The sequence below is a fragment of the Eleutherodactylus coqui genome, chromosome 5 (genome assembly GCF_035609145.1).
Source record: "Eleutherodactylus coqui strain aEleCoq1 chromosome 5, aEleCoq1.hap1, whole genome shotgun sequence".
Classification (NCBI taxonomy): Eukaryota; Metazoa; Chordata; class Amphibia; order Anura; family Eleutherodactylidae; genus Eleutherodactylus; species Eleutherodactylus coqui.
Genome location: NC_089841.1, coordinates 252048122 through 252063884, shown reverse-complemented (window position 1 = coordinate 252063884; position 15763 = coordinate 252048122).

Genomic DNA, 15763 nt, shown 5'->3' with positions numbered 1-15763 from the left:
AAAAAAACATACAACTCCCCTTCCCCTGCCATGCTGCTCCCCTGCCACTGCTCCGGTCCTGTGTTTACTTGGGTGGCAGCGGTCACATGGGTTGTTTAAATGACCGCTACAAACAGGAGGCCGGACAGGCATATTACATTAGAAGCCCACATCACATATTTACGGGACGTCAGCTGGCCTTCTGACCGGGTAATGTCACCTGTCAGATGCCACTGCGGCCCAGCGCCATGGCAAGTAGTATATTTCTTTTATATACTTTGGGCACACTGGGTCAAAACTATATAAAAGAAATCTTGGAAAACCCCTTTAATAAAAAAAATGTTTTGTTGACTACCTAACTACTTAACCCTTTGGTGCTTTATGATTTACATGTATGTCACCAAGGTATGGGTTTAAGTATGAAGCCGGCTCATAAGCCAAACCCGCTGCATACCCAGCAGATGCCAGCTGTCTGAAACAGCTGAAACCCGCCACAAACGATTATGATTGGAGTTATTTGACAACTTGCATGCACTGTCAATCCTCACCGTATTATCTTAGCTATCAGATGGAGGGGGACGTTCTCCATCGCACTCACGGTGGCTCCCCTCACAATGTGGAGGGAGGGTGCCAATGGTTGCCATGGTAGGCTGGGGACTAGCAAAGGTTCCCAGGGCTGACATGAAATACAATATACTGCAGACTGGGAGGGTGGTGAGTGCCGTTGTGGGAGAAGAAGATAGGTGAGTGTTGATTGCTTCTTTTATTGTTTTTGGTCATGGTCAGGTGGGACAACCCCTGGAATACTAAGATTTAATGTCACTGGAAATTTGGTCAAATCCTGTTGAAATTACGTTTTCAATTCTCTGTCAACTTCTACAATTCACATTTTCCACCTTGGCACCAAAGGAAACACACTTGTAAGTTTAACAGGGTGGGGATCCAGTGCCTGGAGACTTCTGTATTCATCACGGTATATTTGTATCACTGTATGTGCAGATGCCTACTTGCTACCCCTGATTAACAGTTTAGTCTTTGTCGTCGAGCCGTGCGATGTGTATTGCTGTTTAAGCTAAAGCGGAAAGTCACACAGTACCACTTGTTTCCATGGCAAATTAAACATTTCCTTTTGACCTTTGCATATATGAATGTGCCATTTTTGGGGAATTTTACTGTCTTGAGACTCTTAGTATTTGGTAAACACATTCTAGAACCATGATGTATACATTAAAATGTTGTAAAGCTCCACAACGCCTCTGTGTTTTGTTTCTAACAACTGAATATAAAATGGTCTTCTATTTAGTGCAAATTACTTGTGATTAGCGATTTCAGGAATTGGACGGTTTCCTTCTGAACAGAAATCAAACAGGTAAGTAAGGGGTCCGGGGATGTTGCTCCCTCCAGAAGTTGCTTAATCAGACTACTCATCTACATACATCTCCTGCCATCACTTTTAACCCCTTCACAATCGCCATACACATACATACGTTGGGTGGTTGTGAGAGTTGTATGGAGCTGGCTCAGGAATAGAGATGAGCGAGCGTACTCGCTAAGGCAAACTACTCAAGCGAGTAGTGCCTTATGCGAGTACATGCCCGCTCGTCTCTAAAGATTCGGCTGCCAGTGCGGGTGAGCGGTGAGTTGTGGGAGTGAGCAGGGAGGAGCGGGTGAGAGTGAGAGAGGGATCTCCCCTCCGTTCCTCCCCGCTCTCCCCCGCCGCTCCCCACCCCCCGCCGGCAGCCGAATCTCTAGAGACGAGCGGGCAGGTACTCGCATAAGGCAATACTCGCTCGAGTAGTTTGCCTTAGCGAGTATGCTGGCTCATCTCTACTCAGGAACTGTCAGCTACTTTTCACAGCAAGTGCAGTGATTGGAACTGACTCCAAATGCGGCTGTTAACCCTTTTGATGCTGCACCAAGTGTCTAAATAGTTAGTTGGACAAGAGTTCCCCCGCCGGATCGCATCGGTCCCCCGCGGGACATGACCACAAGGTGCCGATGGACTAGCATGGCAGCTCGGAAACTCATGAAGGATCTAAGGGCTACCATGCATTGAAAATCACTGAAATGAACATTGAAACTCAATATATAATGCAATACTGAAGTATTGCTTTATATAGTTCAGGTGATCACAAGTTCAAGTCCCCTTTGGAATAATTCCCAAATAAGAATGTAGAAAGATTTTCACAGTAGATTTTGAACTTTTGCTATTGATGAGTTATAGGTCATCATTAGATATTTGGGAGCAGCAACAAAGTATCTGACCCATGCCTATCAGGAACAGAAAAACCTGCCTAGAAGCAGAGTAATTGCCCCATTAGGAACCGAGGGCAGCCCGGGGTCTTCCTAGGTGGCAGCGGGGAGCAGGGGCACAGATGTTACACATTATAAAACCACACAGAACAAGGAACCAGTTATTCTAATAGTCCAGCTTATAATAGATCAGCAGACAGACTTCTGCAAGTCAAGAACAGGTAATGCCGACACACCCAGAACACCTTCAGAGGAGAGTCTCCAAACAGCGAGACAGCAGAGTGCAGGCCAGCAGTCAGAGAGCGCATACAAAACCCGGCATCCGCAAGTCCCCTGCCAGCAGAGTATATAGTAATTGGCTGGCTGCTCCGTTGTAAAGGCCCTGTTTCTGCTCAGAATACTGAGCAGAGATGTTAGGAAGGAGCCACACGGAAAACGTAGGGACTGTCTTTGCTTTAAAGAGTTCTTTGGAAACAACTTTTCACCTAACTTCAGAGTCAGGCTAATTTCACACGGGCGAGCGCGATATCCGGCTGTGAAATGATGTCCCCACGGATGCGAGGCGTTTCCGTATTAACACCACCTTGCATCACTTCAGGAAAGTAGCGATTCTTTATGCCGTGGTGCTGAACTGGCATTTTGGTCACAAAAACCCCCGATCGATCTGCTAGCACGGACGTATCAGCCTGTTTCTTGCCATCTCCTTCCTTCATTCATGTGAATACATGTTCTGTACGGGTGAACGTATTACCGCATACGTTGGTCTGAATCTGCCCTATGCATCTGATTGGTGGGGTCCGTAGTTCTGCGCGCACACTGCTGCTCTATTCATCATATGGGACTGCTGGAAGTAGTCAAGGGATTGTACCCTGCTATCCCTGTCAGTCCCATAGAGTCGCATGAAGCGCGTTCGCAACCCCTTTAAATATGGCTGCATCAGAGTCATTAAAAGACGATATCCTATAAACCCGAGACCCATTGCAGGAGAGCACAATAATGATTTCCCCACTCTTTTAGCTGGAACATAGTCGCTACTGCTAGTATCACTCAGTAATTCTAAGGTTTGGGTCACATGGGACTGAAATCCAATGGAAATCTTGCGGAATAACCGCACGGAAATACAGCGAGATTTCCATGGGAGAAATGCAGCTTCAAAACCCGCGGCTTTTCGCTGCGGATTTTGGAGCAGCTTCTCCGCCTGCATTCTGCGCGGCCATCTCTCCCCATAGAGATGAGAGAGACCGCCATGGAAACGATGAAAGAATTGACATGCCGCCTCTTTGAATTCTGCGTGGCATATCAATCTCATCGCGGCTTGGCCTGCAACAGATCGGCTGCAGCGTTGGGACGAAATTTTTGCAAATCTCGTCCACATTGCTGGCCAATCCCAGGATAAAAAGCCGCTGGCACAATTTCTGTGCAGAAAGTCTGTGTGGAAATTCCACGGCAATTACGCCCCGTGTGAACCAAGCCTTAAAGCTCTTTCGCACGGCCGTATTGTGTATTTTGGTCCATGAATGCTCGGCGCTACAAAATACGCCGATTTCCTGTGTGTTTCTGGCTATTAGCAGTTTTAAAAAAATCTTCTTGAATACTTACGCGCGTAAAATATCGCGTGTATTTACTGTATATTTACACCCGCCCGTTGATTTCAGTAGGCTATTTTGGTGCATAAGACGCACCAAGATGGAACATGCTGCGTTTTCTTTTTCATGTGACCGAACGTTGCCTGAAATATACGCAGCTGTGAATGAACCAATTGAAATCAATGCTCTCTATTCACTGCGTATTGCGCTTATAATACGCTGCGTATTTACGCTCGCGTGAATTACCCTTTAGGCTTATTTCACATGGGAGAGTGCGATATTAGGCCATGAAACACGTCCGGATATCGCGCTCGTCAACATTCGATTTCCTCGATGCAAGGCGTTTTTGTATCAAAAACGTCTTGCATCACTTCTTTGGATTGCGGAGTGTTTTTCCAATAATTTCAATACATGGTAACATAGTATGTTAGGCTGAATGAAGACAATGTCCATCTAGTTCAACCTCCTTGTTGATCCAGAGGAAGGCAAAAAAAACCAAGAGGCAGAAGCCAATTAGCCCTTTCGGGAGAAAAATTCCTTCCTGACTCCCTAATGACAGTCAGACTAATTCCTGGATCAACCTCTGATAGTTCCTACCTGCCTGTAGACCTGGATCAACAAACCTCTGGTCGCTTAAAATTTATATCCTGTAATATCCTTCCGCTCTAGAAAGACATCTAGTCCCCTCTTAAACTCTTCTACTGATTTTTGCCATCACCACATCCTCAGGCAGAGAGTTCCACAGTCTAACTGCTCTTAGGGCGCCCACCCACTGGCGATTTTTTTCCCTGCGAAATTCGCAGCATTTTTTTCTCTGCAGGGGTCTATGGGACTTGTTAAAATCGCGATCGCGCAAAATCGCAATTTACCGCGAAATCGCGATTTTAACATTACAAGTCCCATAGACCCCTGCAGAGAAAAAAATGCTGCGAATTTCGCAGGGAAAAAAAATCGCCAGTGGGTGGGCGCCCTTATAGTAAAGAACCTCCTTCTGTGTTGGTGATGAAACCTGCTTTCCTCTAGACGTAGCGGATGTCCTCTTGTTACCGTCATGGTCCTGGGTATAAACAGATCATGGCAGAGATCCTTGTATTGTCCCCTCATGTATTTATACATGGTTATTTGATCACCCCTTAGCCGTCTTTTTTCTAGAGTAAATAATCCCAATTTTGATAGCCTCTCTAGGTATTCCAGTCCAGTCATTCCATGTATTAGTTTAGTTGCCCTTCTTTGAACCCCCTCAAGCACTGTGACATCTTTCCTGAGCACCGGTGACCAGAACTGTGCACAGTATTCCATGTGAGGCCTGACAAGTGCCTTATATAGTGGGAGGATAATGTTCTCGTCCTTCGCCCCTATACCTCTTTTAATGCACCCCAATGGGAAACCTTGCACTGCATCGTATCGCACTCTCGTACACCTAGCCCGTGATGCAATGCTTTGCCTGCCCCATTGAAACCAATGGGCTATGCAAGGACACGCCCAAAGATAGGCCATGCCGCATTGTTTTTCCGGCATCGCACTGTAGTGGCCAAGTACATTCTTTCCTGGCCCCCTCCATAATCTCATACATGTCATGTCTTATGTTGGTGCGCTGTGCAAATCTGTCTAGTCATATGTATTGCACAGCTGCAGCGTGTGATGGGTTAAGTGTTTGCAAGAGCCTGGAGATTGTTTGTAAATGTATCAATTTATGTCCTGTCATGTGGTATGAGTGAGGTGATAACTGAGTGCGTGAGAGCGGGAAAGGGAGTCCATTGCCTCAGAGTGCCAGCCACATGGGGGTACCTTCAACCCTCAGGTGGTGAAGAATGGAAGATGAAGAAAGGTTCACTAGCATGCGTGTATCTGTGGTGAAAAAAGAGTGAGCCCCGAGAGAGAGAGAGCGTGAGCCAAAAGTAAGTGCAATTTACAAGGCCTAGTGCGAAGGTACTTTCTGACCTATTGCACTGTACTGTACAAAGGCAAATACACAGGATATTTGCACAACTAAAATGCACTTACACCCATGTGAACGAGGCCTAATTGTAAACCCCATAGTGGCCGCAGTAGTAATAGTGACCCCAGTGGTAATAATGACCCTCATAGTGGCCCGAGTAGTAATAGGGTTGCCCATAGTGGCCCTAGTAGTAATATTGACACATATAGTAGCCCGAGTATTAAAGGGGTTGTCTCGCAGCAGCAAGTGGGGTTATACACTTCTGTATGGCCATATTAATGCACTTTGTAATGTACATCGTGCATTAAATATGAGCCATACAGAAGTTATTCACTTACCTTCCCTGCGCTGGCGTCCCCGTCTCCATGGCTCCGTCTAATTTCAGCGTCTAATCGCACGATTAGACGCGCTTGCGCAGAAGGGTCTTCTCCCTTCTGGTCGGTCCGGGCACGAGCAGCGTTCTGGCTCTGCCCCCTTCTACGCGTCATCTCGTAGCTCCGCCCCGTCACGTGTGCCGATTCCAGCCAATCAGGAGGCTGGAATCGGCAATGGACCGCACAGAGCCCATGGTGCACCATGGGAGAAGACCCGCGGTGCACCATCGGAGAAAACCGCGGCACATCCCTGGGAAAGGACCGGTGGCCATCTTAGGGAGAAGATTTTTATAAGTTCATATTTCATCACATCGGTGAGTAGCAAGCGGTTTAAAAACCGCTTTAAAGTGCTATTTTATGCCGGGGGGTGACAGGGGGAATGGGCTAATGTAAAATTTTGATGTTTTGCCTCGGGACAACCCCTTTAATTGTCTCTTATACAGGTGGTCCCATTAGTAATAATGAACCCCATAGTTGTTCCAGTAGTAATAGTGACCCCTATATTGGCCCCAGTTGTAATAGGGATGCCTATAGTGGCCCCAATAGTAAATATCACTTATGTAGGTGGCCCTAGTAGTAATAGAGATCCCCACAGTGGTTCAAATAGTAATAGTGACCCCCATAGTGGCTCCAGTAGTAATAGCGCTACCCATAGTGGCTCCAGTAGTAATAGTGTCCCCCATATTGGCCCCAGTAGAAATAAGTGACCCACATAGTAGCCCCAAAAGTAATATTGACCCCCATAGTAGCCCCAATGGTAATAGTGATCGCCATAGTGGCTGCACTAGTAATAGTGTCCCCTATATTGGCCCAGTAGCAACAAGTGACTCCCATTGTGGTCCCAGCAGCAACAAGTGACCCCCCCATAGTGGCCCAGTACTAATAGTAACCCCTATAGTGGTCCAAATAGTAATAGTGACACCATAGTGGCTCCAATAGTAATAGTGTCCCCTATATTGGCCCCAGTAGTAATAAGCAACCCCCATAGTGGCCAGAAAAGTAATAGTGCCCCTATAGTAGCCCCAACGGTAATAGTGATACCCATAGTGGCTCTAGTAGTAATAGTGTCCACTGCATTGTCCCCTGTAGCAACAAGTGATTACCATAGTTGCCCCAATAGTAATAGCAACCCCCATTGTAGCCCCAATGGTAATAGCGCCTCCCATAGTGGTTCCAGTAGTAATAGTGTTCCCTATATTGGCCCCAGTAGTAATAAATGACCCATATAGTGGCCCTAAAAGTAATATTGACCCCCATAGTAGTCCCATAATGGCCCAAATAGTGATGGTGACCTCTATGGGGGCTCCAGTAGTAATAGGTAAGCCCCGAAAAGTGGCCCCAAAAGTAATAGTGACCCCAGTGGTTATAGTGATCGCCATAGTGGCCTAAGTTGTAATAATGTCCCCTATATTGGCACCAGTAGTAATAAGTGACCCCCTATAGTATTCCTAGTAGTAATAGCAACATTCCTATTGGCTTTGAGCCAGGTAGCATCCCTAGAGGCATTCCACTCACCCAGACTGCAGTTCCGGTCCAGGGGTAGCAGTACAATCCGTGACCATATAAGATTGTGCACGCAGGCGCTGTGGAAGAGTGTTCTTTTTCCTGCACAATTCCACAGTGTGTTGCCCATAAGTACACGCAAGTATGCGCAAAATGCTGCGCATACTCATGAACATTAGAATCTCATTTAGCATAGTAGCAATTTAAATCAGGGCAAGGGTGATTCCCCTCCTATGTAAAGTAGCGGTACCTGCGCAAATGCACACGGTATTTGCACAGGCACGCATGCACAAAACACTCCACTGTGCAAACACATGAGTGCTTACGCCCGTCTGTGACCGCCCTTAGGGCTTCGATGGATGAACGTGTTTTTGGAACATTTTGCAGGTGGAATTTGGCGCTTCGGAATTCTGCATCAAAATCTGCATGGCTTACCGTAGATTCTGATCCAGAATTTACTACGACTTGCGGTGTGCAATGCGAAAAATTAATCTGGGACGCAGCAGAATTTGATGCCAAGGAATTCATTGAGCGGTGCTGATAAGTAGTCCGCCCATTATAGAATTGGAACTTGCGGACTACTTAGCAGCGCTTCAATGCATTGAGCAGCAGCTTCCATCGCTGACATCAGGGGAACAACGGGGGAGGTAAGTAAAACACTAAGGGATTCTTCACACAAGCGTAGGTGCAGATATTTTTCACGTGACTTTTTGCGCTGTGAAGGTCGCACTACTGCACACATATTGGCGCTGTTTACTGTACTTTCTGCGCTGCTGGGACCGTTCACATTGGAATACACCCGCGCCGTGATGGAAGTGGCTGTGCAGCCTGATAAGGCTGCGATTTTGTAGCGATGCGGCAGTGCTACAAATCGCATGTATATGAAGCCCATGGCTTCCAATGGTTTCCTTCACATCAGCAATGTTTTCACTGATGCTATGTTGCGAGTAAAACAATCGCGACATGCTCTTTCTTTCTGCGACTTGCTCATTTTTGTAGCCCATGTTTCCCTATGGAGCCTCCTTGTTTATTGCAAAGCACGTTCTTGCGATTTTCATGCGATGTGATACATTTTTAATAGAGATGAGCGAGTATACTCGGTAAAGGCAATTGCTCGAGCGAGCATTGTCCTTAGCGAGTATTTCCCCGCTCGAGACTGCAGGTTCGAGTGCCGGCGCTGGGGAGCGGTGAGTAGAGGCTGTCAGCGGGAGGGAGCGGGGGGGAGAGAGGGAGAGAGAGATCTCCCCTCCGTTCCACCCCGCTCTCCCCCTCAGCTCCCTGTCCGCTGCCGGCACCCGAACCTTTCGTCTCGAGCGGGCAGGTACTCGCTAAAGGCAATGCTCGCTCGAGCAATTGCCTTTACTGAGTATACTCGCTCATCTCTAATTTTTAACATTAGAAACTCCTATTAATCTTCTTGTGATAAAATCGCGGGTAGCAGCGACATGATGCGACATTTTTCACACAAAAAAAGAATCACTGACGCTACAAGATCACACGTACATGGCGGCAATATCGCAGCGATTTTGGAGCAGCGATATTGCTTTTGTTCGTGTGAAAGAGGCCTTAGTCTCCGGTGTTAACGCTTTGCCACTGAAAATGTGCAATTTCACAAGGGTTGAATGCGCACTAGCGGGCTATCATAGACTTCTATGGTGCCTTAGGTGCGCAAATTCGCACCAAAAAAGTTTTTTTTTCCATATGCAAAATACACGCGCAAAAGCAAAAGTGTGAATGAACCCATTCGCAGAGCAAATGCCTTTGTGTGAATAAGCCTTAACGCTTCCATCCCCCGCCTCAGAGGGTCGCCTTCTTTTAGGGCTTAAACAGACAAATGTGTTTGCGGAGCTTTTTGCAAGTATGAAAATCACCTGCGCAAAACGCGGCAAAGGGAAGCCATTGATTTCTATGGATTCGTCGTCGCGGGGATGTTTCTCGTGAGCAAATCCTACGCACGAGAAAAGATATGCCTCACTCTATCTTTCTTACATGTATCTTTTATTCGTGTGAATATCTTTCCACCTTTTTTTTGGCGTGCGCTATAGCGCGGAGTTTGAACTGTTGTGAAAGTAAAAACTTTTGACTTTCTCATGCACAAATATGCTTCGTACCGGCGAGCGTATTTGCGCATGTGCTTGTCTGTTTAAGGTCTCAACACATAAATTTAGTTTATAGGGCTAAGGGCGGCTTCAGAAGGATGTGTATTCGCGTGCATTGCCCAGAGAATGCGCGCAAATAAAAGATCATTCTCAAAGTTCTTTTTTGCTTGTGCACCAAAAAGTTGACCTGCTCTACTTTTGTGCGCATTTGTGTACCAAAGGTCCCCACATATGTACACGCGGGTATGCCCAAAACAAAGTGCAAACCAGCGAACTTTGGCAGCTAATTTGGATAATAGCCATGTAAATCAGGCTGGGGGCTATTCCCACGTAGCGGCGATTACTGTGCGAATGCGCACTGTCATTGTGCAGGCACACATGCAATAAACCCTTCTTCACAGCTCAAATATATTGCGCTGGAACAAGCTTTTTTGCGCTTCCGCTCATCTGAAGCCGCCCTGAAAGTAGGTGACAGGTTCCCTTTAACTGCTAAGACGATAAAAACGTTCCCATTTTTGTGTAGCCATTTTATATCGTCCTTCTTGTAGCCTTCAATGTTCTTGGACACGTAATAACTACAAAGTATTAAAGGGTTATCATTAAAAACAAAAGTTTCCATGTATGTTAGGAGTAGCCATGAAGGGGTTAATGAATCTGGAAGTATTATCAGATGTGAGATCGGAGGAGTAACTCCATGTAATGACAGCTATTAAAGCTCTGCCCGCGTTCTGTATGGCATTGTTCGAGCCAGACGTTTTCGTAGTCGACAGATGAGGAGGGAGTCACTTAGGTGTGGTCCGTTCCAGAAGTATGTGTTTGCTGACAATGTGTTCTGTTGCCGGGGGAGACGGCAAGCACATACTGGATCGCTGCTGCGGGGTGTGACTTTCAATGAGTTTGAATTTCCAGCTAAACGCCTCTGGAGACTCCGCAGCGCAGTTTGTAGCGAGATGTTTCTCTGGTAATTAGGAGGACTGCGGCATGTGGGATTTATTCCGACTATTTATAATATAATGTACGTTCACCCCGAAACGGCGCAAAAGATTATTCTAAACTTATTCAACTCTTTCCTCTTACATTCCATCAACCATAATAGCAGTAAATGACCTGTGGGCTCCGGCTGTGGAGCTGATGTGCACAAGTATCCGGAGCATACAATGTAACAATCAATTCGCCTCTGGGGCTGTTAACCCCTTAAGGACACAGCCCTTTTTTTTTTTTTTCATTTTTGTTTTTTCCTCCCCACTTTCAAAACTCATAAAGGTGGTGTCACACGGGGGATAAAATACGTGGGATTTTCGCGCGACGCAAGAGTGAGTAAAAACGTAAAATTATGTAACCAATGATTTTTATTGGTTTTCTTCACATTTGTGATGTTTTCACTCATGCGATGAAAAATCGCGGCATGTCCTGTCTTTCTGCGTTTTTTTTTATTGCCCATGTTTCCCTGTGGAGCCTCCTTTTTTTTGCATTGCAACACAGGAACTTGCAATTTTCACGCGATGCGTTTTTAACATTAGAAAGTTTTATTGACTTTCGCACAAAGAAATCGCGGCCAAATCGCGTGAGAAAATTGCAAACGGCAGCGATGTTGTTACGAGAAAGAAGCAATGACGCTCAAAAACCGCAGGCACAAAGACATGATTTTACCGTGATTTTCTCATGGCGATATCGCGATCGCCCGTGTAAAACTACCCAAACTCTTTTATTCATCCTTTAACGTCGCTGTCTGAGTGTTTGTTGTTTTTTGCGTGACAAGTTGAATTTTTCAATGGTATTATTTAATGTACTGATAAATTTAACAAAAATTTCTAAGTGGAGTGAAAAGGAAAAAAAAGAAATCCTGCCATTTTTGAGGGGATCTTGTTTTTGCACTTTACCAACTGCAGCAAAAATGACCTGATAACTTTATTCTATGGGTCAATACTAGAGATGAGCGAGCACCAAAATGCTCGGGTGCTCGTTACCCGGGACGAAATTTTCGCGATGCTCGAGGGTTCGTTTCCAGTAACGAACCCCATTGAAGTCAATGGGCGACCCGAGCATTTTTGTATATCGCCGATGCTCGCTAAGGTTTCCATTTGTGACAATCTGGGCAATTCAAGAAAGTGATGGGAACGACACAGCAACGGATAGGGCAGGCGAGGGGCTACATGTTGGGCTGCATCTCAAGTTCCCAGGTCCCACTATTAAGCCACAATAGTGGCAAGAGTGCCCCCCCCCTCCCAACAATTTTTACATCTGAAAAGCCCTCATTAGAAATGCATACCTTAGCTAAGCACCACACTACCTCCAACAAAGCACAATCACTGCCTGCATGACACTCCGCTGCCACTTCTCCTGGGTTACATGCTGCCAACCCCCCCCCCCCGCGCACGACCCAGTGTCCACAGTGCACACCAAAGTGTCCCTGCGCAGCCTTCAGCTGCCCTCATGCCACACCACCCTCATGTCTATTTATAAGTGCGTCTGCCATGAGGAGGAACCGCAGGCACACACTGCAGAGGGTTGGCACGGCTAGGCAGCGACTCTCTTTAAAAGGGGCGGGGCGATAGCCCACAATGCTGTACAGAAGCAATGAGAAATCCAATCCTGTGCCACCTCCATCAGGAGCTGCACACGTGGGCATAGCAATGGGGAACCTATGTGCCACACACTATTCATTCTGTCAAGGCGTCTGCATGCCCCAGTCAGACCGCGTTTTTTTATAAATAGTCACAGGCAGGTACAACTCCGCAATGGGAATTCCGTGTGCACCCACAGCATGGGTGGCTCCCTGGAACCCACCGGCTGTACATACATTGTACATGTGTACATACATTGCAGTGCCCTGGACAGCAGAGCTAACGTCAGATTGAATACAGGTGGGCTTCGGCCCACACTGCATGCCCCAACCTGACCGGGGTTTTTAATTCATAGACACAGGCAGGTACAACTCCCTATTGTGAAGTCTCTGTGGACCGACAGCATGGGTGGGTGCCAGGAAGCCACCAGCGGTACATAAATATATCCCATTGCATTGCCCATCACAGCTGAGGTAATGTCATGTTTAATGCAGGTGGGCTTCGGCCCACACTGCATGCCCCAGTCAGACTGGGGTTCTTTAGAAGTGGACACATGCAGTTACAACTCCGTGTGGACCGACAGCATGGGTGGCTCCCTGGAACCCACCAGCGGTACATAAATATATCCCATTGCAGTGCCCAGCACAGCTGAGGTAATGTCATGTTTAATGCAGGTGGGCTTCGGCCCACACTGCATGCCCCAGTCAGACTGGGGTTCTTTAGAAGTGGACAGATGCAGTTACAACTCCCTGTGGACCCACAGCATGGGAGGCTCCCTGGAACCCACCGGTTGTACATAAATGTATCCCATTGCAGTGCCCTGGACAGCAGAGCTAACGTCAGATTAAATACAGGTGGGCTTCGGCCCACACTGCATGCCCCAACCTGACCGGGGTTTTTAATTCATAGACACAGCCAGGTACAACTCCCTATTGTGAAGTCCCTGTGGACCGACAGCATGGGTGGGTGCCAGGAAGCCACCAGCGGTACATAAATATATCCCATTGCATTGCCCATCACAGCTGAGGTAATGTCATGTTTAATGCAGGTGGGCTTCGGCCCACACTGCATGCCCCAGTCAGACTGGGGTTCTTTAGAAGTGGACACATGTAGTTACAACTCCCTGTGCACCCACAGCATGGGTGGCTCCCTGGAACCCACCGGCGGTACATAAATATATCCCATTGCAGAGCCCAGCACAGCTGATGTAACGTCAGCTTTAATGCAGGTGGGCAAAAAATTAATTGGATTACACTGTAGGCGAGGGTCCCCAAAAATTGGTGTACCAACAGTACTAATGTACGTCAGAAAAATTGCCCATGCCCAACCAAGAGGGCAGGTGCAACCCATTAATCGCTTTGGTTAATGTGGCTTAATTTGTAACTAGGCCTGGAGGCAGCCCAGTTAAAATAAAAATTGCTTCAGGTGAAAGTTTCAACGCTTTAATGAGCATTGAAACGTATAAAAATTGTTTACAAAAATTATATGACTGAGCCTTGTGGGCCTAAGAAAAATTGCCCGTTCGGCGTGATTACGTCAGGTTTCAGGAGGAGGAGCAGGAGGAGGAGGAGGAATATTATACACAGATTGATGAAGCTAAAAGGTCCACGTTTTTGATGGTGATAGAGAACAATGCTTCCATCCGCGGGTGCAGCCTACGTATTGTTTAGGTATCGCTGCTGTCCGCTGGTGGAGAAGAGAAGTCTGGGGAAATCCAGGCTTTGTTCATCTTGATGAGTGTAAGCCTGTCGGCACTGTCGGTTGACAGGCGGGTACGCTTATCTGTGATGATTCCCCCAGCCGCACTAAACACCCTCTCTGACAAGACGCTAGCCGCAGGACAAGCAAGCACCTCCAGGGCATACAGCGCGAGTTCAGGCCACGTGTCCAGCTTCGACACCCAGTAGTTGTAGGGGGCAGAGGCGTCACGGAGGACGGTCGTGCGATCGGCTACGTACTCCCTCACCATCCTTTTACAGTGCTCCCGCCGACTCAGCCTTGACTGGGGAGCGGTGACACAGTCTCGCTGAGGAGCCAGAAAGCTGTCAAAGGCCTTAGAGAGTGTTCCCCTGCCTGTGCTGTACATGCTGCCTGATCTCCGTGCCTCCCCTGCTACCTGGCCCTCGGAACTGCGCCTTCGGCCACTAGCGCTGTCGGATGGGAATTTTACCATCAGTTTGTCCGCCAGGGTCCTGTGGTATAGCATCACTCTCGAACCCCTTTCCTCTTCGGGTATGAGAGTGGAAAGGTTCTCCTTATACCGTGGGTCGAGCAGTGTGTACACCCAGTAATCCGTAGTGGCCAGAATGCGTGTAACATGAGGGTCACGAGAAAGGCATCCTAACATGAAGTCAGCCATGTGTGCCAGGGTACCTGTACGCAACACATGGCTGTCCTCACTAGGAAGATCACTTTCAGGATCCTCCTCCTCCTCCGGCCATACACGCTGAAAGCATGACAGGCAAGCAGCATGGGTACCCTCAGCAGTGGGCCAAGCTCTCTCTTCCCCCTCCTCCTCATCCTCCTCCTCCTCATCCTCCTCCTCCTAAACGCGCTGAGATATAGACAGGAGGGTGCTCTGACTATCCAGCGACATACTGTCTTCCCCCGCCTCTGTTTCCGAGCGCAAAGCGTCTGCCTTTATGCTTTGCAGGGAACTTCTCAAGAGGCATAGCAGAGGAATGGTGACGCTAATTATTGCAGCATCGCCGTTCACCATCTGGGTAGACTCCTCAAAGTTTCCAAGGACCTGGCAGATGTCTGCCACCCAGGCCCACTCTTCTGTAAAGAATTGAGGAGGCTGACTCCCACTGCGCCGTCCATGTTGGAGTTGGTATTCCACTATAGCTCTACGCTGCTCATAGAGCCTGGCCAACATGTGGAGCGTAGAGTTCCACCGTGTGGGCACGTCGCACAGCAGTCGGTGCACTGGCAGATGAAACCGATGTTGCAGGGTGCGCAGGGTGGCAGCGTCCGTGTGGGACTTGCAGAAATGTGCGCAGAGCCGGCGCACCTTTCCGAGCAGGTCTGACAAGCGTGGGTAGCTTTTCAGAAAGCGCTGAACCACCAAATTAAAGACGTGGGCCAGGCATGGCACGTGCGTGAGGCCGCCGAGCTGCAGAGCCGCCACCAGGTTATGGCCGTTGTCACACACGACCATGCCCGGTTGGAGGCTCAGCGGCGCAAGCCAGCGGTCGGTCTGCTCTGTCAGACCCTGCAGCAGTTCGTGGGCCGCGTGCCTCTTCTCTCCTAAGCTGAGTAGTTTCAGCACGGCCTGCTGACGCTTGCCCACCGCTGTGCTGCCACGCCGCGCGACACCGACTGCTGGCGACGTGCTGCTGCTGACACATCTTGATTGCGAGACAGAGGTTGCGTAGGAGGAGGAGGAGGAGGGTGGTTTAGTGGAGGAAGCATACACCGCCGCAGATACCACCACTGAGCTGGGGCCCGCAATTCTGGGGGTGGG